The following is a 26,005-nucleotide window of genomic DNA, read 5'->3' on the forward strand; positions in this document are numbered from 1 at the left end:
CGAGGAGGTTTAGCGCGGTTTGTTCCCACGTCATCGGAACTCCTGCCGGTGCCGGAGTTGACGCGAGAACCTTGTCAGAGGGGATCCTTTTTACACATAATTTATAAACTCCTCCCCAGGGGTCTTCGTTGACGAGAGTAGAAACGAAATCGCGCCAGCTGGCGCGTTGGGTCTCATAGGTGTACTATAGTGTATAGTGTCCGCGGAGGGAGCAGCTGATCTGGGTAATTCTCTCAAGATACCTTTCGATATCGTGAGAGAACTTGAAGTATACGCTGGCGAGGTACAGTTTGCCGAATGGTCCTGTAACCTCGATACACGTACAATAGTCGTTGCTGAGATGCGACAGCTTAAGGATCGCGAGATTGGGGTCGCGTATCACGATACCTGCCATGGCTCGGTTGCCAGGCTTCGCGCCGGTGACTGCCGTACAATTCGTGAGGCCGATGAATTTGTCGTTCACGTTGTACGGCTCCTGCATGAGCAGGATGTCGATATGCTCGCGGCTCATTACGTGGCTCATCTCCAGGAAAGCTGTCCGTGAGCCACGTAAATTAGCTTGTGCTATTTTGATCTCCTGACACCGCTCATGAAAGATTTACGCATAGTCAGTACGGATCAGCACCTGATTGATAGCTTGCCGGTAGGAGGGGCACTCCTTGCTTGTGACGGAGTGTTGGTGCTCCTTGCCGTGTTTACGGCAGTTGGAGCAAGTTGGTGCTTTTTTCTTTTTCGGGCACGTTTTGAAATTGTGGCCCGCGATCGCGCAATGCCCGCAATCTTCCTTTTCTGCGCGGCAGTGTTTCGTGGTGTGGCCAAACGATTGGCACTTGTAGCAGCGGGTTGCCGCTACATAGTCGCCAATCCGGCAACACTTCCGCCCTATATAGCTGGTCCTTCTTCTTGAGGATGTCCCTAACGGGTCTGGACACCTCGAGTATTATGTTGCACGAATCCCTATCCTTTGGGCCGGACTTGAACGAGACCTTGGTCTGTACCCTAACAAGGTTCCTGTCTTTGGGGTCGATGTTTTGGGCTATTACGGCTTCGATTGTCGCCTGGTCGTTCTCGGAACGCGGGGCGTCGTAGATTATGACGCGGAGGGCCTTCTTCGGGGGGGGGGGGGGGGGCCGACCAAGAAACCAGGGGATTTTAGGTCGTCATTAGCAGTTAGTCCGGAGAGGTTGTTTCCTCTCGCCGTCTCGATGAGGATCCCGTTACCATTTATGGGTCTGATATTCCTCACTTGGAGGTTGGATTTTGCGAGCGACACCATTTTAAGTATCGCCTTCTTCGTTTCTTCGCTATTAGCGAAGGCTTGGCGGTCCTTTGGTACGATAGTGATGACGTTTGGAGGGTCGCGCCTAATGTTCGACACCGCCGCGATTTTTGAAGAGATGCCGCAGTGTTGGGCCCAGGTGATCGGTTGGCCCGGGTTTAATGGTGGTGCAGTTTTCGCGGGGTTCACAGTCTGGATGGCGGGAGGGGCCGGGGCCCTAAGGAGGGGGGGGGCAAAGGTGGGTCGCGTTTCGGAGGACCATTTTCTGGCCCTCGAGTTGTGTATTCGCCATAAGGGCTCGGTCGAGGAAGCCATTCATGCTGGCAAGCGCGGTCAATATTATTTTATGCAGGCTGGGACTCACCGTGTTTCCTGCGGCGCATAGCTGCTCCACCACGGTCTGCTGTATCTGCTCCGCCTTCTCCTTCAGGCCGAGGGTAGATAAAGGGCTGCCATCAGGGGTCACAGTCTTCGGTGTTGGCCTGTTCACTGCTTTGGCGGGTTCCGTGGCTTCGGGCTGCACCTTCTTCGTCGGTACGGAGATCTTCGATACCGGGCGAGGTGAACTATCGGAGTCAGACTCCGTGTCCAGGATACGTGGCGCAGGTAGCAGATGGTATAATCGCTGCCCAACGAAGTTGGGCATGCCGCACCTCGAGATTATTCTCATATCGGCATATGACTTAGTCATAACGATGGGCCTGATGTTGTTTGGCCTCTTTCCTTGGCGGAACCCCTCGCCAAGGGAACACCATACAGCCGGCGCCTATACGATGCCTGTGCTTGAAATAACCTCTCCTTCACCCGTAGGATCATCAGAAAAGTAGACCGCCCCTCGCGGGGCGCGACTCATTTAGCCGCCTTGTCCGGTAATACCCGCCGAGACGGAGCTTACGGGCAAGCCCGAACTAGCGGGCTTACAGGACAAGCTTCTGTAAGAGTTTTGATGGCAACAAGTTGCCATCCCACCCTCTCGACAGATAACTTCCGTGAGGTCGTTATGCCCGCGCTGTCGATTCGGGAAGTTCTATCTCACCATCTTTCGTCAGTTAAGTTCCATAATTCGTCTTTTGGATTAAGTTCGCTATAGCGTACTTGTACGCTGAGCACTCGTCCGATCTGGACGAGTGCTTGTGTGGGTTGTGGACCCTCTTGCAGTTAATGCAAGAGGGCTTCTCTTTCTTGTTTGGACACTCCTTGAACGAGTGTCCCTCTTGAGCGCAGTGGCCGCATGTGTCTGCCACCGCCCGGCAATGTTTGGCTATATGGCCAAACGCCTGACAGCGGTAGCATCTGCCCGCTACGACGTAATGACGAACGTGGCAGGCTTGCCGCACGACTGGTTCCCTCCGAAACGGGAAGCTCCAGGCCCTAACCTCATCGGAGTAGAGATGTTCAAAGCCGCCTACCCGGTCCTTATGAGCCACTTCGCCGCCCTATATAATGGATGCCTGGCCCACGGATACTTCCCAGCACCGTGGAAGTCGGGCTCCATTCGCACCCTCCTCAAAGGTCCCGATCGCGACGAGTGTCTTGCCGGTTCCTACAGACCTATTTGCCTGCTGTCTGTGCTAGACAGTGATCTGGTAAAACTACTCCACAAGAGAATTGAACCGATTTTCCTCCACCCCGATTTCGCGTCCCCGTGGCAGTTCTGTTTCCGAAGGGGGAGGTCGACCGCTGACGCCATCCTCTGCGTGCGAAATGCCCATGAGAGATCAACGACAAAATACGCTCTTGTGATTTTGCATCTCAGGGGCATTCGACCACGTATGGTGGCCCAGTATCCTCTTCCGCCTGAAAGAGCGGGGCTGCCCCAGTAACCTATACTCGTTAGTCCTCGATTATCTGAGCGATCGTACGGTCTCGCTGATAGGGAAACAGTCTCGCGTCGATAAGTCGGTCTCCAGGGGCTGCCCTCAGGGCTCAATCCTGGGCCCCAGCCTCTGGAATCTCGTGTTTGACGATCTGCTGAATACCCTGAGTAACAAGTGAGTCGAGGCGTTCGCTTATGCGGACGACCTTCTCATCCTCGTGTTAGGTGACAGCAGACTCGAATTAGAAGAAAAGGGACAGGACGCAACGACCACCATCGAAAGATGGTGCAAGTCGGGAAGGAGATGATCCTTCTTCGTGGTCATCTCGACATCAAAAGGTCTCTGAAGATCAAAATTCAAGCGAGACAAATCCGTATGGTCGAGTCAGTTAGGTACCTCGGCATTCACTTCGATCAAGGTCTGAGGATCCGTAAGCATGTGCGAAAAATCAGGTCGAAGTGCGGCGAGAAATTTAATTCCCTTGCCGCCATCGCACGTAGGAACTGGGGACTCGACCACAGGTCCCTCAGATTTTTGTACAAGCGCCTATTCCTCCCTATCGCATCGTACGCCGCGCCAGCATGGAGCGACCTACTGAACAAGACATGCATCCGCGATCTGCTAATTGATCAAAGGCACACACTCCTGCGTACTACAAAATGTACAGCACCATCTCCACCGACGCCCACCTTGTAATGACAGGTGCCCTGCCGATCGATCTATACCTCAGACGAGCAGCGCTAATGTACGAAGCTAGAATAAGGAACCCAGACGCACCCAAATCAGGAACAGCCGTGCGGAGTGCGGCCAACGGAGAAATCTCCGTGTCTCTGCTGCGCGAATGGCAGATGAGGTGGGACTACTCCCAGCACGGGAGATATACCCACCACCTCCTGCCGGGCGTGGAGCATCGGATGAATGTGGGATGGGTCTTCCTAGACCACTACGTATCCCAGTTCATCTCCGGCTACGGCGACTTCGTGGGCAAACTCCACAGTCTGGGACTGTCAGACAGCCCACGCTGTCGATGCGGCGCGAGTGATACACCGGACCACATATTCTTCGAGTGCGGTCTGTACGAAACAGAGCGCGCTCCCCTCCGAACCCTCCTACAGGGAAACCGAAACCGCGAACGGCCCCCATCTGCTCCCACTTTACTCGACAAGGCCACCTTCCCGATCGCAGCCGAAGTAATCCGCACTCACTTGACTCCGCGCCCCCGGCGAATCCGCGACCCCCATGCAAATTCACGATCCCACGCGAAGTCGTGACCCACACCGATCCGCGAACCCGCGATCTCACCCATCAGGAAATCGCGAACCCACCTCCGCGAAATCGTGAACCCCTCGCGAGATCACGACACCCCGTGAACACGAGAACCCCCCCCCCCCCCCCCCGCGAGCCCATGACCACCGACCCCGCGTGTCCGCCTCCCGCGAAATTTCTCATGTATTTATTTTCTTCGCTTTTCTTCGATTTCTGTTCTCTTCTTTTCTTTTCTATCCCCTCCTTTACTTTTCTCTTCCTCTCTTTTCTTTTCTTTTCTCCCTTCTCTTTTCTCTTCTTTTCCTTCCCTTCTCTTCTCTTCCTCATTTCATCACCCTCCATCTCTTTCTCTTTCTCTTTCTCTTTCTCCTCTTTCCCTTGTTTTCTTCTATCCAACCCTAACAGTCCATGCGGGCGGCGCTTCGGCACCGTGACTGTAGGGTTCGACGACAACAACACCTGCTGACGCCATCCCGCCGCCTGTCGAGCTTTAAAACTGGCGGCTCTACCTCCTCGTGGTCTCCGCTGGACAGCGCTGGACGTTTCCTGCAGCGTCCGAGGCTGACTAAACGAGCCGCTTCCCCTGTCAGGGGTAGATACAACTTGCCCGATGATATTCCTGTTAGGGATTGAGAACAGTGTTATTCCAAGCCTAGCTCGGTAAAACACCTACACCGGGCACATTCCCTTCGCAGGTATGGTGCTGGAAAGTGGGACCATTCTGGCCGGCGAACGTCAATATGGGGGAAAACCCCGAGGTGTGACTGCCCATTCTGGGCCGCCAACACTACATGCTACCTGCGCCAGTGGACCCGAGGAGGGTTGAGACAAGGACGTCGAGAGGGGGTAGAGCGCGATTAACTGCATCATCAACCGGACCACGCGAAAGCCTCCGGCCAAATTGCTGTTAGGGGTGTAATACAGAGCCCACAAGGACGCTATGAACAGCGAGCAGAAAGGATGATTCGACGCTCGTCGATGTAGGTAGGCTATAGATCGTAAGAGACGTGGCGATGGTGTCACCCAGTCCTGGGTGATTCGAGGGAGTAGGGAGTTACTGGCGATGTCGAAGGGACTCTTCAATGTGACCGCGACCTTATCAAACAACCGCTACGAGGTGCAGGACCTGCGGGACATTTCTGCGGAAATTTCCATGATTCCGTTCGGAAAAGAAGGTTTTCCCCGACATGCGAAGCTAGGTATTATTTGTTTCATCGCCCGTTTTAGGGCTCGACAATTTAACGCACCCGCACGGGTCTGCAACGCTGATGTTTGCGTCAGCGAAGAAGCATATTGCCGACGGAGAGTTAATTATTCAAATAACGAGAGGTTGATAATTCATGAGTGTTTTTTATTTTTTTAATTCTCGTCCCCAAAGGGTTAATATTTAAAATTATAATATTTTCCATGTTGTTAAAATAGAAGAAACTAAAGTTTCATTATAATGTAAATTTGAGAACAGATTAGAAATTTTATATTTGTTGATAAATAATGTTTTATTTTTAAATAAATGCGGAAACAGTAATTTTGAGGGCTCGAGTAAAAGTAGATTTAGCCCGAAAGATCATGAGTATGTACGATCCTCGGTGCAACTACTTTAAAACCATTGATAATCATCAATGTTTTTAACATACTTCTATTAAGCAATGGAACATATATTATCGAGTTTTATGGAGTGGAATTGATATCAAACATTGGTAAGAATAATCTCGTATACGAAAATATTGCGTTATCTTACTAATCTAGAGTAGTAAGGAAAATTATACCAACTTGGGTTTGCAAATGTTACCTTTAGATATACATATGTGCCCATTACTTACTTCATCGCAAAGACTGTTGAAAATTCTATTCGTCCACAACTACAAAGACTACAAAGGAATTTAAAATAAATATAAAGTAAAATAAAAACATTATTAAACTTGTAAAGAAGAGTAAAAAATATTTAAAATTTAAAGTAAAGCTATGTTTTTAACATTTTATTTCATTTTTAGAAGTCAATATTATAAAACAATCAAAAATAAAATACTCAATCCTTTTTTTAACGAGATGACGTAAATTTATAAATGTCTGAACATTTTTATGTTCCTATAGCAGTTTCTATGCAATTCTGAGATAAAAATAATTAGAATTTACGCCTCGGGTGAAGAACAGTAATAAAAACATATTTTCGACAAAAATACATACACGCAGACGATTGCTATAAATATTACATAGAGATACGCCGGTTCGCTAATTCGTTAGCTCCCTGATTTGTTAATTTTCTACTTCGTTAGCTCACTGTTCGTCCGTGACTGCCTCTTCTTGATTCGAATTCGTATGTCGTTGCTTTACGTTTTCCTATCAAGTCGCGATTGTCGATCCGGACCTATCTCCAGATCTACTTATGTACCTCTACTTTTCTACCTTATTAACAGCCACTTCCCACAAACCACCAAAGTGTGGCGAGTGTGGTGGAATTAAGTGCCATTGTATACCTTCCTGACTTCATTCGTTTGCAATTTTTTGATTGTGACTTGCACTTAAAATCAAAGCTCCCAATTCTGCCAATTCAGTGCGTGCACCGATGAAATTTGTGCCCTTATCTGATGCAATATATTGACAACGTCCTCGCCGGGCAATAAATCTTCGAAAGCAATTAATCAACGGATCGGTGCTTAGGTCGGTGGCTAACTCTATGTATACAGCCTTCGTAACAAAATATATACGAAGATATATATGTATGCTTTTATTGTTGTTTTACCTCTAGTCCTTTCCTTGGTAAAAAATAGACTGCGTAATCGGTATCGCAGGCATTGAAAGGTCACGCTGGGGTAACTCTAAGAGCAGGTAAGGAACCCATTTGATATCCTTCGCTTATTGGTTTAACCCGGAAGCACCTTACACATCTTCGAAGGATTCGTTTTACAGTGTTTTTACAGGACAAAGGCCAGTACAGCTCCTGCAACAATGCAATTACCGCTTGGCACCCTGCATGTAATAATCTGTAGCGGTCGTTAACCTGTCAGCTAAACAGCTGACAATGAAAGGCAAACAAATACAAATAAGCCGCGTGAACAAATTCGCGACGCCGCAAGGACATAAACACGCGCTAGGATAAGCACTTCACCTTGCGGTCATTAACCTAGCAGTTAAACAGCTGACGGGTAAAACGAAATCGTTTAAAATATGTAACTTCGAGAATGTTCGGTTGAGCGCGTGTATATAAACGCAATTGAACGTGCGCTACTCTTCTTCGTGTACAACACCTCGACCAAGCGCTAACGTTATGCTTTCAATAAAAAACGAATTACCTGTGATTTTTGGAACACGACTATCATTCCTTCGGATCAAATGCGCGTCGGTGTTTTCCGCCATTTTCCTACAAACCGCTGTCGGAAAACATTTAGGGCATTTGCTGACGGCGGCTAGCGACACCAGCCCGATGTTCCGCCGTCTCTTTGTGTTTGATCGGAGCTTGGGTACGCAATTTTTGGTCGACACAGGAGCTGACCTGTACGTATTTCCGTGGAGACTCGTAATCGCCGAAGACTCCCGACCCATCATCGGAGCGGACTTCCTGTTACATTTTGGACTCCTAGTCGATGTACGAAACCAGCGGCTGATCGACCAGACGACAACATTGGCGATACGAGGCGCATCCGTTCTAGAAGACACCCCCAGCATCAAGCAGGTACAAGGGGAATCAACATTCCACCAACTTCTGCGACGCTTCCCGGAGATCACAAAACCGAGCGGGACGCCCACCAACGTCAATCACGGTACGTACCATTTCATCAGAATAACCCCAAGACCATCCGTAGCCTGCAAACCACGGCGGCTTGCCACGGATCGGTTAAACATCATCAAAAAGGAATTTGATGAAATGGTACGTCTTGGCATCGCGCGACCGGCCGAAAGCAGCTGGTCCTCACCATTACATCTAGTCCTGAAAAAAGATAGTGATTCATGGAGACCTTACGGCGACTACCGTGCCATTAATGCATGCACGATTCCGGACCGGTACCCAATTAAACATATCGAAGATTTTGCTCAATCCAATCGAAGACATTCCAAAAACTGTTATCACGACCTCTTTTAGGTTATTCGAGTTTCCGTTCACGACATTTGCGCCACCTTCACGAAGACAGACACTTCATAGTTTATAGAGATCACAAACCTTTAATCCAGATAAACATACTCCGAAACAGACCAGATATTTAACCTTTATAAGTGAATTCACGACCGACATAAAACATATTTCAGGTCGCGATAACGTTGTGGCAGATGCTTTGTCGCAAATAGAGGCAATAGAAAAAAAAGTAAATTTCGAAGCGTTGGCACAATCACAATCAACAGATCCGGAATTACGAGCGTTGATGCAGGGAGAATCAGGCCTTATACTGAGACAAGTGTCTGTCCCCGGGTCCACTGCAAAAATTTATTGCGATGTTTCAACAAACTTCATGAGACCTTTTATCACAACACCTTTTAGACGGACTGCATTCAACACACTACACGATCTCGCGCATTCAGGTGTTAATGCGACGGTCAAATGCGTGACTCAACGTTACGTCTGGCCGTCGATCAAAACCGATTGCCGCGAATGGAACCGCGCGTGTATTCCATGCCAGCGCAACAAAATTAACAAACATGTTTCCGCGCCGCTGGGATCTTTCCCCCGTCCTTCAGGACGTTTCGAACACATACATACAGACATCGTAATCCTACCTGTCTCGGAAGCATACCGCTATTGTCTTACATGCGTAGACCGTTTTACACGATGTCCTGAGGCAATACTCTTGCGCGACCAAGAAGCTGTCACGGTCGCAAGGGCTTTTTACGAAGGTTGGATTTACCGTTTCGTAACACCATTACGCGTGACCACGGACCAGGGTAGGCAATTCGAATCAGTCGAACAAGTTCGACACATCTGCGTACCACGGCATATCATCCAGCGTCCAATGGTATGATACAGCGATTCCACCCCCAATTTAAGGCAGCGATCCGATGCCATCAAAATAACCGATGGACAGAAGTGCTTCCTACCATTCTATTGGGACTACGAGCAGCATGGAAAGAAGACTTAAAATCAACTTCCGCAGATCTAGTTTACGGTGAATCCCTACGGTTACCAGACGAATTTTTATCACCTTCACCGGATAATTGTGTAGGAAGTTAAGCCGTTAAAGTCCAAACGGCAGTTAGGAACGAATAAAGAAACACAAACACTAGCTGTCGTTAGGGCTGCCGATCAGCTGTCGGTCATCCAAAAAATAAACAAGGGACAGGTGATTGACCGAGAGAGTGAGTGAAAGAGAGTGCGAATGAAAGTAAGAGCGAGAGCGGGGTATTAGGGGCGATAACCGCAAAATGTGTGTATGTGAGAATGTGAGTGAGTGATTAGTATATTAGGAAGGATGCATGAGGAAAAGAGTCTTTTTGTGAGAATTGCGAGTTAACGACAACAAAGTTGTTGAGAGAGTATTGCGAGTATTAATTATAAGTTAAAATTAAACCAAAATTATGTTAAGCTCTGTCTTTGGTTCATTACAATCCCACATATATGTTAAAATGACTGAAATTCTTTTTCTTAATTTCAAATTATTACAATAAAATTGCCAATCTTACTTGATTTATAAATGAATTTCAATTTCATAAACTAAACGTCAGTCATAGGTAAGAGACGTTTATTTTGTTTCATATAAATTAGAACTTGGTGTAGTTATAATGAAAATGTTAGTGCCATTTGAATATAATAATTAGTTTAGTAGTAGGGAAGGTATTCGGGGTGTCGTCGCGGAGTGGTCTTTCAAAGCACTTCCTCTGTGGCGGCAGCTTCACTCGTTTCGCCGACTGGCGTTTTATTCACCGTGCTCGCCTCGACGTTCTCCCCCTTAATAGGACGAAACGTTGGGGCAGCGGTGACAAGCGCTGTCGGTGATGCAAGGCTGCCCTCGAATCCCTTCCCCACGTTATCTGTCACTGCTGCCCGCATTCGGCGGCCTGGCAACTGCGACACAATGCGGTGGTTTCCTATATCGCAAAGGCCTGTCAACTGCGAGGGGAATTAAGGGACAATCAGACGGTCGATAGCATCGAGGGGGATCTGGGGGCTCTTCGGCCTGACATTGTTGTCAGACACGAGCCCTCAAGGAACATCATTATCGTTGACGTGACCGTACCCTTCGAGAACGAATATATTTCGTTCGAAGAGTACAGAGCGCCAAAAGTACTAAAGTACAAGCCCCTGGCCGACGTTCTCGGAGTGCTTGGTTACCGGGTGGCGGTCTCCGCGATCGTCGTCGGTGCCCCCGTCTCGTGGGATCCGGCCAATGAGTCAGTGTTGAGGATTCTGCGTATTGGTAACCAATACGCGTCTCTGATGCGCCGGCTCATTGTGTCGGATACTGTCCGATGGAGTCGGGACATTTACGTGAAGCATGTCTCGGGAGTGCGTCAATATCGCGCGGCTCTCTCCAGGGGTGCTCCGGTCCCTGATCCAGGTCAAAGGACCAGGAACCAGCACCCTGCGGAACCACAACATGCCTACAACACCTACCAGAAACTACACAAAGACCCTCCGAAGTCCGTAGAACGAAATACTGCACAACTTATCAAACGCTCTAACCTACCTACTACAATTTCCAAATCCATCACTCCCAAAGAATCACGGGCTCCTAGAACCAAATGCTTGAAAAGGGAAGGCATCAAAACCATCTTTCAGACGGAGACCAAAATAGGACAGGTTCTCACCTCCCCCAAGGATCCACAGCCGTCCCTTTCACATGCGGGAATATATAAAATCCCTTGTTCATGCGGCAAAGTATACATCGGGGAAACCGGGAGGAGCTTGAGTACACGCCTCATTGAACATAGTCGTTGCACCAGACTAAAATACACTCAGTCTGTGGTCGCAGAACATCAGCTGACTACGGGACACATGATCCAGTTCGAAGAGGCCAAGATCTTGACCAGGTGCAAGGACTACTTCCCGCGAAAATATAGGGAATCTATTGAAATCCTAAAACACCCTAACAACATCAACAGGGGCAAGATATCAACTGAATCCCATTTGACACTCCCTCCTCCCGTTTTTTAATTATTCAGCTCACCAATGAAAATAATTGGTGACCAGACTCTTCCTCGGCACACATCAGTATCAGTGTGCCTTTAGCCCCCTGATGAAACCAGCTGCAATGCTGGCGAAACGTTGGGATAAAATTCCTATTGGACACGGCTCTCTCCCGAAAGCCAGAAATGAATGTATCTAACTATGGATTTTAACATTTTCCTGACTCAACTATTTTATCTACTCTTAAATTATGTACCTATTTTATTCTATTAATATTTATTTATTTAACTATTTATTTACTTATTTATTTATTTATTTATTTAACTATTTATTTACTTATTTATTTATTTATTTATCTGATTATTTTCATATCTTTTTATTTATGTGCATATCTATTGATTCTATTTTATTCTTTGACCTCCTTTTGTTCTGCGCCTTTTTGTTTTAATTACTTTAATTATCTCTTACTTGGTTGACTCTATTTTTTTTTAATCCATATACTAATTCATCTATAAAACTGGGACATTGGTTTCTGTCTATGTACTTACTGACATACCTTTACGCAATTATATCGATTTGCTCATTTACACATCTGCGTTTTCCTCTATGTTTTTACTTAGTGATCTATACAGGTTTCTATCTATCTATGTTTCCTTCTTTTTTATCTAGTCAGCTACTTGAATTTTATATCTAATCAGCTATTTATTTAACTACCTGCTGCTTGCGCCACTTGCCTGCTCTATCTGCTCCTGTCATACGATTGCTTTTCCGCTTCTGCTTGCACACTCGCGCCCTATCCAACTGTTCACTTTGTTAAATCCGATGTATGTATCTGTCTTTCCTCTTTTTTCTTAATGCTTTCTTCCTTTTATATACCCATCTTTTTATTACTATTGTTATATTACTTTATTTTATAACTTTTTTTGTTCTATTGTACCTTCATTGGCGAAGGTATGGTGTTTCCCTGGTATTTTTGTATTGATTTATACATCTACCTATTTATTTCTTTATTTTTTTATTTATTTGTTTATGTATTAATTAATTAATTTATTCTTTTATGTATATATTTATCTATCTACACACTTATTTCTATGTAGTATATATAATCCATTCTATGATTATGACGTTTAGGGGAAAAAAGCGTATCGCCGAAAAAACGGCCGTACCCCTATCGAGAGGTCGTTGATGCCTAGTCGAGAAATTAATACAATACTTTCATAATATTTTCTGCTGTTTTTTACTTATATCCCATGATTTTCAATAATTACTAAAATGTAATTTTCACGGGAAAATAATTTCTTCGCAGATGGCAATCAGAAATTTTGGGTCAATTGGCACAATTTTTCATTCCGAGCCGTGTAATTTGCTGCTGATGCTTCAAACTCGTATTTTCCTAACGATGATAACTCTGTTTATATATACATGGTTTGTCCAATAAGTATCGGGACTGATTTTTTCCATCCAGTGGCAAAGAGTGGAGGGCGGTTTCAAGGGGCTCAATTTATGGGCGGTGATATCAGGTATGCTAGGATGACAAGTTCTTTTGTTTCCTTTCCTTTGGAATGTGAAGATTGCGGCAGATGTGAAAGCGTGTTTGGTGCACACGCAGAGAGATTCAAGATGCAGCGAACAATCGAGCAGCGTTGCGCCATCAAATTTTGCGTTAAACTTAACAAATCTGCTACGGAGACTTTTGATATGATCCGTGCGGCTTATAAGAGCAACGCCTCTGTACGAGGCGCGAAAAGGAACCACTCCCCTTCATCCCGAGGAGAATATCGTCATAGAACAAAATTTCGTGTCTCTATTGCGCGAATAACAGGAGTGATGGGACAACTCCGATCGTGGTAGATATACCCACCGCTTCCTGCCGAACGTGACAGACCGGATGGAAATGGGATGGTTCTTTTTCGACCGTTATACGTTCCACTTCATCTGGGGACACGGTGGCTTCACAGACGAAGTCCACAGCATGGGACTTGTCACGTTACTGCTGCGGCGCGACCAATGACACCCCGCAACATACTATCTGCGAGTGCGCTCTGTTTCAAACAGAGACTCAAACGACATCAAAGATGCATGCCAGAAACGAGGCATTGCGGACTGATTTCCGACCTTTACCGCCATACTCAGTGCATCGATTTTCTCAGACTTGCGGAAACCAGGCACATCATTCTGCGTACCAAGAAGTAAGCCTGGAAAAGCGGCCATAAGACTGCAAAGAAACTGCGACCTCCCACTCGCGTGACCGTAACCCTCGACCGCGATGTCGCGGAAATTCCAAATCCTGAGAGTCTACTCGGGCGCTACCTCAGCACCGTAGCTGTAGAGTTCGATGGCGAAGGCGCTCGCTGGAGCCAACCCGCATGAAATCGAGTGTAGACCTAACTTGATAAATGACTCTTCTGCAAGGGAAATAAGAGCAGGATTTTCGAAGGCGAGCCCGGTACTACACCTACACCGGACACCTCCCCTCGCAGATGTAGAGTTAAAAAGTCGCGCCTAAGAACCTCAGGCCGGTATAACCGATATATAAAAAACTTAGAGGTGCGGTTTGCTCCAAATAGCAATGTCAAGACTATCTGTTTGAACCAGAGATCTAGAAACGAAACAGACCTCCACTCCTAAACCTAGCAGTACCCGAACCTCCCGCATATTTCTATCACTGGTTGTTAGCGCACAGTGTACAGTCGTACCTCCAAATGCACTCTGACGTGGTTGAGTTATAAACTTCTCGAAAGACCAGAATGGTTAACCCGCTCACTTGTTTGGCTCACCACTCACTTACTAAGCTGTACTTGATTTCCTTGACTTGTCTTCAGGTTTCTAAGGGTACTAAGATTGCTAATGGTATTTGCTAACTCACTGCTCCTGAATGAGCGACTGATTCTTACTGAATGAGCGACTGGCCCTTGGCGATCTCCGCTCTTGATCGCCAAGTCCCTATTTTCTAAATTGTCCGCTGATTGGTTTCTTTTCATTTTGGCAGTCACCAATCAGCGGACCTAACTTAGCGCAGACACTCTTCCTTGCGCCCTTAGCGCGCTCACTTGGGAAGGGGTGCCGCGGTGCTCGTGTGGGGGCGAAGACAACGCCGGTGGAAATTCGTCCAGGCAGCGGACGTTCGGTATCCTTACCGTTACATGCACGTGTCCAACTACCCTTCGGAATTTCCCTGTTTATGACACGGCCGCAGTTTTTAACTCATAAATCGTCTTCTCTCGCCAGGAAGTACAGTACACTCTAAAAACGCATGCTTACTAAAAACCTAAAAATCCTAAATCTCTAAAATAGTCCTTCACGCACGTCCGTGCCATAAACCGTGTTAGCGACGGTCGCTAACACTGGTCGTCACAAGTACACGAGGTGTTACAAGAAAGTTCCTGATCTGTGGGTGAACTGTTACATACGCCTTCGCGTCATAGAAGAGAACCTTTGCTTTTTTCTCCATCCCGCTGTAACGAATAGAGTTGATTTCAGCGACCGTGATGAATTTTCTGGCGATAACGTTATCAAGCGATTGACTAGATCAATTAGGAACGCCTGTTTGTCCTCGTATCGTTCTTTCAGATTATGGTCTGCGATATTAAAATTGACGTTAGTTATAGACATACACTCTGTTTGACAAGAGCGTGTCCGGCAAAACTCGAAAACTATTTAGGATATCGGGTTCGAAAAAAATACACAAATTCTTTATGGTGTATACTAAGATGCTTTATTATTAATATGGTGTCCAGTCACCGCCATTATCAATAATTAATTTACATCTTCGAGGCATACTTTCTACTAATGTAATCGCATAATCACGAGATAAGGACCTCCATCCCAATCGAATTTGACGAATCAGCTTCTTGATCGTGTTGAGCTTCTTTCCTCTGAGCTTGATCTTCATGATTGCTCAAACATTTTCTATCGGATTTGCATCCGGCGACTGTGAAGGCCAATCTAGTACATCGATGTGATTTTCCTCTTTCCAGGCTGTACAGTGTCGACTTCGATGTTTTGGGTCATTATCCTCTTGCAGTAGCCAATGTTTATTATTTCTTATAAACCACCTCTGGGCAGATGGTAATAAGGCTCTCTGATAGATTTTGACCATTTTGGCAGCGTTTAAATTGTCAGTGAATACGTGCAAAGTACCGAATCCCTGCTTCGAGAAGCAACCCCAAACATGCACCTTTACCGGGTGTTTAACGATTCGCTGAAGGAGTTTATTGGCGTGGGTACACCAGGTATGTGTTATAAAAGTATGTGCCCAAAAAGAAGTTTCGTCCGAAAAAATTACATTGTCCCAATCACGGTTCAAATTTTCATTCGCCCAAGCGAGTCTTTTTGTGACATGTTTCTCGGATAGTAGCGGTTTCTTTATTGTGCTTCTAAATTTCACATTATTTGCCAATAATCGTCTTCTTATCGTATCACATGACAATTTCAAACCTTTTCTACATAAAACTGCCTGTCCACTACGTAACGATAGACGGGGATTCTTCTCGAATTCGCGTAAAATCAATTTATCCTCTTTCTTCGTCGTCTTTGACTTAGTGCCACGATTTGGTAGGTCATCGACGTTTTTGACCTCCAAATATCGTTTCACCCACTTACTAACAAATGTCTTCGATGTCTTCATGTACACTGCCGCTCAAAAGTATCCGGACACTTGCGAAATATGTATTAACGTTGCATAAATTTCATGTAAGTGCGTAAAATAGTGACTGAAACCGATTTTTTATAAAATGTCTAATTTCTTATTAAATATCTAACGTTTTAAATTAAAAATTACATCTGTGGAACTTGCCAATACTACACTAAAATTAAATACGAGATTCATCGACGTATCCACCGCGGTTAGATATTACCGCTTGCACTAATCTTGGCAATCTTTCTACCAGTTTCTTCATTGTTTCTGTGGAAATCTCTTTCCACGTTTCTTGCAAACACTTCCATAAGTCCTTTTGCGATGTTGGGCACTTTTCACACACTTTTCTGTCCAATTCATCCCATAATTTTTCAATGGGGTTGAGGTCCGGGGATTGTGGTGGCCATTGCATAATTTTTAGTAGTTTTTCTTTCTCTAATGTCTCTAAATAGTTTTTACACAATTTAGCTGCGTGTTTAGGATCATTGTCCTGCATAAATATAAAATTTGATCCTATTAACCTACTACCGGAGGGCACAGCGTGTTCAATTAAAATGTTTAAATATTGTTCCTTGCGTAATATGCCGTCTATTTTGACTATATCACCCGCCATATTTTTGCCAAAACAACCCCACACAATAACCGAACTACCCCCATGCTTCACCGTTGGCACTACACAATCGTCTAAGAGTTTTTCGTTGGGTTTTCTGCGAACGAACTGACGTCTTTTGCTGCCAAAAACTTCGAACTTGGACTCATCCGTCCATAACACGTTTTCCCAATTTGAGATTGTCCAATCTTTGTGTTCTTTTGCCCAATTGTATCGTTTTCTCTTATTTATTGGTCTTAAAAGTGGTTTTTTAACAGCCACACATCCACGGAGACCAATATTCACTAGCCGCCGTTTGACCGTCGCCTCGCTGATGGGATCTTGCCTTGTCCTATTAACTTCCGCAGTGATTTCTGATGCAGTAAGACGTCTGTTACGTTTACTTATGGTTTCGATAAATCGGTCTTCGGATTTTGTAGTTTTTGCTGGTCGTCCTGTTCTTTTTTTTGATGAGCAATCTTTACTTGTTGCATACTTTTTAATAGTGTCATGTACTGTTGACTTCGCAATTTTCTGACGCAGTGCAATTTCTCTAACTGTATATCCTTCTTCTGCAAGTGTAAGGATACTGGCACGTTTCTGTATCGATAATTCTCGTTTCGAATTCATATCTTCATGGAAAAGAAGCTACAGACGAACTAAAGCGAAGCTGGCGAGTGCATAGCGTTACCTCCATTCTTATCTCTATCGAGAGAACATAAACATATCATCAACAGTTTACAGACACTTAATACGTATTGAAGAACTCTATGCACTCGTTCTGCACCATAGAGATGAAACAAAGTGGAACTTGAGATTCTTTTAAGCGTCGGGATCGTTCCATTAGATTTTGTGTTTCTGTGCAGGAATTTTATTTCTGCATACTCATTATGTAATTTGTACATAAAAATTAATTCTACTATGCTATGATACCTCAAAAAGGTTACAATAATAACTACAATTGATATAACCATTCTAAATATCTTTCGTACAAAGTTAAACTATGTTTTATAGAACAAAAGCAAGTGTCCGGATACTTTTGAGCGGTAGTGTATGTAGCAGCCGCCGTGTATGACATTTTTGGTCCTTTAGGATGGGAACACAGAAACACTGCTTCGTAACGTGATGCGTACGCGGCACTCATAATGAAATACGTCGTTTTACGAATAAGCTCGATCAACAACTGAGGGTTTTTTGTACAAAGCATCTTAGGGAAACATTCAAGTTACCTGCTTGAAGTGGAATTTCCTACCTAAGGCATCGCAGGTAAGAGTTTTGCCGTACACGCTCTTGTCAAACAGACTGTAACTAAATTTAGATTAATGTGCTGAAGAACGGGAAAAGCGTTTCGCTTTGAAAGCCGGAATTAAATCACAGAAAAAGTCCGTGGCCTCTTGATAGACCTCTTCCGCTGTGCTGAACGCATATTCAGTAAAGTTGCCCGCCACACCCAATCTTCATGGATGTTGAACTGTCAGCAATGTCTTCACTCGGCTTCTGTTCTCGCGAAACGCGCGAGAAACGCGCAGATATCGTCTATAGTCATCTGCTGCTCACGTGCTAGCATCTTCATCTCTGGATCCAACCGGACGGTAATTCATACTTTTCCTCGCCAGAAATCGGACTCAAAAGATTAATATATGTTTCCGTTCCTACAGGCAAGAACTTGACGAAACTCCTGTGAGGAATGATAATGGCAGAATAATGCCAACAAGTTTTTCAGTTGTAACAAGTTATTGGTTTACGTCTACGGGGAGTTTCATCCGATGCTGCAAACATCGATTTGAAAATAGCGTTAACGCACGGAAGGTGCTTTGTATTTATGTTTTCACTAGAGGACAATATGTGGAATATTATTACAACAATGTGATTAATTATTTTTCGTATAAGAATCAATCAATTGCGATGCTGCCTTTCTCTGTTTATATTACATGGATGTTACACGATGATATTAAACGTTAACAGCTGAATAACTACTTACACATGGTATCAAAATCTCAAATTTTATTATGCATACTCTACGTATACATGTATTCATTCATTCATTTATTAATTCAATTTATTTAAATCATTTGGTTAAGTTTATATGCATGAAGATTTGATTAAATTCATTAAGTGTAGTTTTTATTAAATTCAATAAATTAAGTTTTTATTTAGTTTATCAACTAAAGTTATTGTTACTTGTATTTAGTATTTATTTTGCTTACTTTTTTAAGTAAGACTTTTTTACGGTTTTCTTTGCTTTTCGACGAAACAAGGCGACCCACCGACATAGTCAACAACAGAGTTGGAGACACGACTGCGTGATCACCAGAAGTCTATATCGGGAACAAAGAACAAGCTGCAGGTCTGGTTGTTAGAGGTGGACCTGAAAATTAGGGATTCGCCGTAAAGATTATTTGAGAAAGCGCCTCGCGAGAAACCCCTATCCACTGGGGCCACAGAGATGGCTCTGCCGAAGCGGAAAAAAAAGCTCGTTAAAAATGAGCTCTTTTTGATGAGACGTGAATTTGAGTTATTGTGGAGGAAACAGACGCTGGAGAGCACGACCCAGGCGGGACCGGAAAGTCAGGAGATCTCACTCCCTCGCATTTAGTCTCGCTTCCGTTCTTTGTTACTGCGACGCGGCCAATGAAGAGAGAATTGCCTCCCTGATTTCTCCTCGTGAAAAACAGCCGCCAACACTTCTCAGCCGGCCAGTACCTCCAAGAGCTCTTCTTTCGTAAATATGGAACCCATACACACTGAAACATGCGGCAAGGCAAGTAGCGACTCCTAGGTCTCATGAAACCCAGCTGACTAATCCCTATGACTAAACAGAAAACTATATAAAAATAATACATAAAATAACTTATATATAAAGCTAATTATAGGGTCTAAATTGTATACAGAATGTCTAATTTTGATTGTTATTACAACCGTTGCTTGTCTCGTTCGATGGGTAAGTGGGAATCTGCAACGAGAATAGAGAAAAGGAGGGGAAGAAAGAAAACGAAGGGAATTCGGCTGGGGGACAAGTAACGGTCGTTGATCTATACGTACAATACTATTTTCTAATTTATTCAATTTTGCATAATATATAACGCCTCTGATTATTTTCTCGGCGATTATAGCTTGTTGCTTTTTAAAGAGCGTAAATCGTACGGAATTTTTTTTTGACAAAATTATCAAACCCGTTCTCAGGTTTCGGAGCTGCCCCCAGGTGACTCTTTAAGGCTTCTCTCGCCAGGTCCATAAAGTCTGGTTCCTTTTTTTTCAGTATTGTGCGGAGTTTCCGGTAAAAAGTATTCTGGTAAATCGAAAACTTCTAGCATGTCATAAAAGAAACAAAGCTAACTTAAATAAATTTATTAATTATAAAAAGTAAAAGCAGTTAACTTCAATTTTTTTAATGTTACTACCGAATTATTCGTTTAGTTTCCTAGAATGCTTGAAATGTTCTTGGTGAATATTTGACGCAGAAGCATCTACATCCGCCCATCACAAGTGCAAAAATTACCAACATGGACAATATAACATTTTCAATTTCCTTTTCCACAATTCTCTCCTCCGTTTTACTCTTGGTAGACATTGTTTCCCAGAAGTAGCATTCTATGTTGTTTATAACGTTAGTTTGTGAATATTTGAGGCGGATGCACGTACGCTCGTACATCGCAACTGCACAAATTACCAAAATGAACCATATCAAAGTGTGTATACCCTTTCCACTAATTCTTCATCCGCATTTTTCCCTTAGTAGATTTATTATTTACCTGATGCAGCATTCTGTGCCGCTTGAAGTGTTAGTCCAGTTAGTCTAGTCAGCCACGCTAATCGCCTACGCGCTTGGCCCCCGTCACGTCTATCTTTCACTAACCTGGACCCCCTGCCGAGAGAGCTACCCTTAGGAGCTGACAACAGTTACCCGACACCTTTCTCGCTGCAGAAAATACATTGCGCACAGATAAGTAGTTGGTCGCTCACAGAAACCAAACTCGGCTTGGGTATTAGTAGCTACAGTTACTTTCCCAACAAGAGGTGCGGGTCGTCCTTGGCACCCTTTTCGTGTATCCAACATAACGAGGTGCGGATCGGTAAAGTATCCGCTTGACCATTATTATTATTTCTTTTATGACACGTATACATCACCCTGGTGGAACAGTTTCCACCACCACCGGCTGTTTCCGTTTACCGCTTCGTCTTTTTCCCTTTCGTATGGAATCTGGCGAAATCAATTTCACTCTTCTTCATTTGTAGGAAACTAAACAAATGACTCGATACCCTCGGATGTAGTCCGGTTCTGAACGTGTATTTTACCTGGAGCCTACTGGGACAACAGAAAGTTGGGCAACGTTGTCACATTGTGAGACAGGGCATGGTGTCCTTCTCCCACCTCTAGGTAAAGTGTCACTCTCTCGATGGCTCCATAAAGCAGATTTCTACATAAGGCAGATCTTTTGTCGAAGGTAGTTTACGCCATGGCGTTCGGAAGTTTTACAATATTTTTTATATCAGAAGATATTAATCATGTACAATTCGTTCTTGCTCTATATTGACCAGAAAGAATTGAACTTTTTGAGAAAATTTTAGTTTCAGTTTGAACATTACTTCCAAACATAATGATAAATAAATTTGTATTTTATATATTTTGTCTTAACATAATAGCTCCAAAATTATGAGAAAAATACAATCAGTTTCTTTATAGTTAAGGTTAGATACCGCAAGTTTAAAAATGCAATTCAGAATAAAATTAACGCAACAATAACTTTTTCTTGTAGTGATTACAATGCGACATTCGTCAGGCAGAAGAATCGTACATGCAATTATTTCGGTCGGTACATAATGATACTCATTACGCCTTCAGAAGGCCCCTTTAATTTTTGAACAAATAGCTTTATAAAAGAAAGGTAAAAAGAACACAGGATTGTTAAGCATACGCGGACTTGTACGAGAAGGCGAGGCGAGAATCTTTCGTTCTTTCCGACCAAGCCAGCAAGGTATCGTTGCAAATCCGACGAAATTTCGAATTCTCGACCTGGCTCAACTGTGAGCAGTTCCGCCGAGCGCATTCGAGCAGTACCGTACCGCTCCTAATCGCCGCGAATCAACCGTACCTAGCACTCGAGCTCCGCCCAGCGCAACCGAGCGCAGACGAATCACGACCGACGCGCGCCGACGACGTTCGAGCATTCCCCTATGTTTATAGTCCCTCCTGTTCAAATTAAAACGCGAATGTTCAGTCCTCCTTTGTTTATAGCGCCCCCCTAGTCCTACGACGCACTACCAGCCAATCGCTGTATAGCGGACCTAGACACCGTCCTGAGCCGGAAAACGCTTCCACCTCGCCCCACAACCTCTGTTAAACATATTTGCGTGTTGCTAGGCTAGCGGTTAGTACTCGCTATCCTCCTTAAGGGAGGAATACACTTTGTAGAATACGTGTATACAGTTACGGAACAAAATTTTATGCATTTTGGGAGATACAGCTAGCCGAACAGATAAGCGTTAGGCAGATATCCGTTCGTGCGGCTAAGGCAAAAGTTTTGCTGCCTCTATTGACCCCTTGCATCGGATTTTCCTCTCGTTATCGTTTATGGTGTCACCTGGTAAAGGTGACGAAGAAATGACTACATAGAGGACTACGTATTCTTTATGTACTAGTGTAGTCTAGCAAGACAGGACAATCCAAACGTTCGTCTAGGCCGATGAAAAGACATTTTCACGGCAATAAATATCCAAAAAGGGACGACGATCATTTGGAGCATAGTTTCTCCGCGAAGAAACTAGCCAATGCGAATAGTGAAGATGTAGTTTGCAATCCATTGCATTGCTACAGAATTATTGAATTTTTTTCCGTTTTTGGGACGGCTGGCTTATTTGTAAGTAGTGCGAGGGGAATATAAAATTTAAAGAATCCGGACACCGCGGATTTGGTTTTAAACTTATAGTTGCGTGTTCTTGTGGTCGTTGTGAAATTCAGTTAAGACTGATAATCAATACGGGTTACGAAGTCAACCGACAAATAGTCTTCGTCATGAGACTTCTTGGTGTTAGCCGAGCAGGTCTAAATATATTTAGTGGACTTATGGACTTCGGACAAGGTTTGTATGCAACTGCATACACGCGAATTGTGCAACACACATACACGCAGCCTCAAGTTCGGTGTTTAAAATTTTATGTGGAAAGGCCGTCGAAGAAGAAAAAGAAGGAAGACCTCCAACAGAATTGAAGGTATCTGGCGATGGATCGTGGAAGAAACGAGGGTTTACCTCTTTATATGGTGTCACGACGCTCATCGGGTATTATACTGGTAAGACAATAGACCTTGTCGTCAAAAGTGGCTATTGTCATGCGTGTACTCTATGGAGTAATCGTAAGGATACTGACGAATATACTGAGTGGTATGAAAATCATCGAGAAGAATGCTTCGCGAACCATTCAGGATCGGCTGGTAAGATGGAAATAGACTCTGTACGGGAAATGTTTTTAAGATCGGAAGAGAAATTTGGAGTCAAATATTTAAATTATATTGGCGACGGTGATTCAAAAACATACAAAGCCATTGTCGATTTGAATCCATACGGCGATGATTGTCCAGTTGTTAAAAGCGAGTGCGTTGGACACGTCGAAAATCGAATGGGCACGCGGATTCGAAAAATTAACCCTTTGCACTCCAAAGCATTCTGGACATTGGCTACCAGCTACTCAGCGCTATTTTGTGGCAGAAACGTGCATTTACGGACCTTCGTATTATTTAGTATAGTTTTGGAACCAAGTAACGTATTATAATGGTATTGGACTTATATGAATTGGTTGACATCAAGAAATGTATATTTGCAAAAAAATCAATATTTTATTTTTTATAATTTTGTACAGTGTGATAAACCGTTCTTCCGTATCACTTTCATCGCTATCGCTATCTATGCGATCTCTACGTCGCCTTGTTGGTTGGACGATATCACTATCACCGCTATCGTTTTCTTTTACATTTAGTCTTTCTAACATATCTGTATAAACATCAATCTGGAGCTCATCTTCACTACTACTTGTGTCATGAGACTCATTCGTGTTTCAACGTTTTGCCATTGTTCTAATAAAAAAATGAATAAATACATGGGTTGAAAATTTCTAATTGTTATTACTAACCCATAAAATGATATTTACCAAAAGAACTTATTTACTAAGAGAAGAATCGCTTTTCCGATTTTCTCACTCGTTAGGTCTATCTATACTGCTCGACGCTTCAAATCAGACTGAGCTTAGCTTTGAAAATCTTTTCCTCCAGTTTTAACTTTGTTTATTTATATTTATAAATCTCACTATACAGTGTGAGGTATGCACGCATACCGACCTTTCTTCTACAAATTCTCCTTATCGCCCTTTTCAAGTGGCACCGAGAAGTGCTCGGACCGTCGTGAGCACGCTTCTCACGTTCTCTTCTGACACAAAACCCGCTGATATTTTTTTTATATATCTCAGTAATTTTACTATGTTTTGATTTGATTTCTTGTGCCATTTCAAAAGGAAACTTCAGGGAAACATGCATGTCTCAAAAAGTTGCGCTGAAATAACTTAATTCCCGTAATCACTAATAAATTTTAATGTCCCCTGAGAGGGAACATCCGAGTGATATGCTAGAATTACGATGTCCCCTGAGAGGGGACAGCGGAGTGCAAAGGGTTAAAAAATCAGCTACGATTGTTAGCAGAGGTAAACTTACAGATTTGTTAATAAAGAAGCTTACCACATATTATGGTCTGGCAATACGGCGAAATAAAAATTCTATAGCCGATATGAAGAGGGTATAATGGCAACATTAGACCATTTATCGTCGACGAATGACCAACCAAGGCACGAAAATTGTCCGGCCGGAGACGACAGCTGATGCAAGTGACGTAAAGCCGAAGCGCAAGGTGAATTAGATAATTTTAATCATCCTACTCCACTTTACCCAAATGTGCTCAAACACTTGAAACCAATATATAAAGAACTCTCGGAGGAGGATTTATTAACCAGGTGTCTAGGTGCACACATACAGAATTGCAATGAGAGTTGCAATTCAACGGTTTGGCGCCTAAATCCAAAGCATCTAAATTCCGGAGCAAAAATGATCGAAACCTCCGCCTTTATTGCTGCTGGCATTTTTAACGAGGGCTAGTCATCTGTATTAAAGATAATGAATGCATTAAATATTAATATTGGGCAGCAATGCAAATTCTTTGCTGATACGTAAAAACACGTGAATAAAATATCTCGTACGTACGGTCACAATTCCCTCACGCAAAAAGAAGGCTCCGCGGAACACAACATCAATTCTTCATCCTACTATGTTGTTCGATATTATGTCTGCCTTATTAGATAATTCTTCATACAACAGTGAGAAAAATTAGCGATTAATTTAAGAAAATAAATTATTTGTTAATTTTATTATTTTTGCTTTTCGATGTGCGAAATTGTCCAAATTATAGACATGGATGGTTTTATGGTTGACAAAGAATTCCTATGTAAAGAAATGGCAATCATAAACATTAATGACGGTACATATTTCAAAATTGATTTTCATTTGGATAAACAATATTATGAATTGTCGGCAACCGATTAAAAGTCCCGGGGTCTGTTTCTCATTTCGTACACACGATACCTTTTACTGATTTTGGTTATGAAAAATTTAAACAAGGGGATATATTTAGCATTATTAAAAATTTGGTCGAAATTGTACAGATCCTCTTATTGCTTATAAAGGTGCGCATTTCGAGAGTGGCATGTTCGCATGTCCTTTCGTTATCCTACGTCAACTCTGTTTCCATAGTGTATATTTAGAGCGGTTTAATTGTTCAAAGTACAACCATTTAGTAACTGATACCGTGAAGTAACATACCGGCTTCGTTGTTGGTGGCGTAATCGAACTTTAATTAAAGAGTACCACTGTTGTTTGAATGAAGTACGTATATTTTGGTTAGGAGTAAATAATTATAAAGACTACCTATCCAACAATATAAAGTATGTAAATATTGTTAACAGTAACTACATTTTGGTTTCTCTTTTACAGAGAGTTGATTAAACTGGCGTTAAAGATAAAAAAAGACTAGCGACTACGTCGCCGAACACTACCGCAGACTGCTGAACCGGGTATAATATCCGTAATTGATAGCGAACCTCTCTCGCTGCTAAAATATTGATGCGGCAATTATAATATCATCGCGCCGCGATACGTCGAAAAATCAAACTAGTGTAATGTCCTAACGGGTTACGTGAAGACAGTAACAAGTTGACGATAACACCGGCACCTTCTCATATGTCTTTAAGACTACGGTGAGGATCCTTCGTTGCAAACTCGGCGAAGCCTCGAATTCTAGACCTGGCACAACCGTGAGCACCTCCGCCGGGC

General features: G+C 43.6%; 1 protein-coding gene and 1 pseudogene across 1 annotated transcript in view; one reads left to right on the top strand and one right to left on the bottom strand.

Moving 5' to 3' along the window:
* The window catches only part of LOC143176942 (uncharacterized), a 219,580-nt gene that overhangs the window by 151,097 nt on the left and 42,478 nt on the right, over positions 1-26,005 (bottom strand). The window lies entirely within an intron of this gene.
* On the top strand, positions 22,652-24,850 carry LOC143174253 (uncharacterized; annotated as a pseudogene).

This window comes from Nomia melanderi, chromosome 2, assembly GCF_051020985.1.
Source record: "Nomia melanderi isolate GNS246 chromosome 2, iyNomMela1, whole genome shotgun sequence".
Taxonomy (NCBI): domain Eukaryota; kingdom Metazoa; phylum Arthropoda; class Insecta; order Hymenoptera; family Halictidae; genus Nomia; species Nomia melanderi.